The sequence below is a fragment of the Ictidomys tridecemlineatus genome, chromosome 9, assembly GCF_052094955.1.
Source record: "Ictidomys tridecemlineatus isolate mIctTri1 chromosome 9, mIctTri1.hap1, whole genome shotgun sequence".
NCBI lineage: Eukaryota > Metazoa > Chordata > Mammalia > Rodentia > Sciuridae > Ictidomys > Ictidomys tridecemlineatus.
The window spans coordinates 127,349,114-127,350,016 of NC_135485.1; the positions used below are offsets into that span (position 1 = coordinate 127,349,114).

A 903-nucleotide genomic window follows, 5' to 3' on the forward strand; every position below is an offset into this window, starting at 1 on the left:
GAAGTGATGAGAGTGGACATCCTTGTCATCAGGGATACTGCTCTGTAATTTTATTTCCTAGATTTTGGTATCAGGATGATGTTGACTTCATAGAATGAATTTGAAAGTGCTTCACTCCTTTCTATTCCATAGAATATTTTGAAGAGCATTGACATTAGTTCTCCTCCTCCTCCTCCTCCTATTCCTTCTTCTTCTTCTTCTGGAAGTGCTGGGGATTGAACCCAGGAATTCTCGCATGCAAGGCGAGCCCTCTACCAACTGAGGTATATCCCCAGCCTCTGACATTAGTTCTTCTTTAAAGGCTGGATAGAATTCAGCTGATAATCCATTTGGTTCTGGGCTTTTCTTTGTTAAAAGGCTTTTTATTACTGTTTCTTCTCATTGCTCATTTTTTGGTCTGCTCAGATTTTCTGTATTCTCTTAGTTCAATTTTGGCAGGTTGTATGTGTCTACAAATATATCAATTTATTCTGTATTGCCCAATTTATTTAAGTATGTTTCATAATGCTCCTCTGAATTTCTGTAAAGTCTGTGGTGATTTCTCCTTTTACATTTCTAACTTCATGAGTTTCAGATTTTTTTCTTCTTTTCTTTTGGTTCATTTGGGTAAGGCTTTATCAATCTTGTTATTTTTTCAAAGAACCAACTAGTTCTTTTTATTGTTTTTTTTTCATTCTCCTATTTTATTGATTTTGGTTCTGATCTTAAAAATTTCCTTCTACTGGCTTTGAAATTGGTTTATTCTTGTTTTTCTAGGGTTTTGGGAGACATAATGAGACTATTTATGTGGGAACTTTCTGATTTTCTTATGTCAGTACTAATAGTTATAAACTCTGAGAACAATCTTCATAATATCCCAGAGGTTCTGATATATTGTATCATTATTCTCATTTGATTCCAAGA

General features: G+C 34.1%; 1 non-coding gene across 1 annotated transcript; it reads right to left on the reverse strand.

Moving 5' to 3' along the window:
* Positions 1–200: 200 nt before the first annotated feature.
* Trnaa-ugc (transfer RNA alanine (anticodon UGC)) lies at positions 201–273 on the reverse strand. Its single transcript has one exon. It is a non-coding gene; the product is annotated as a tRNA-Ala (tRNA).
* Positions 274–903: the final 630 nt, after the last annotated feature.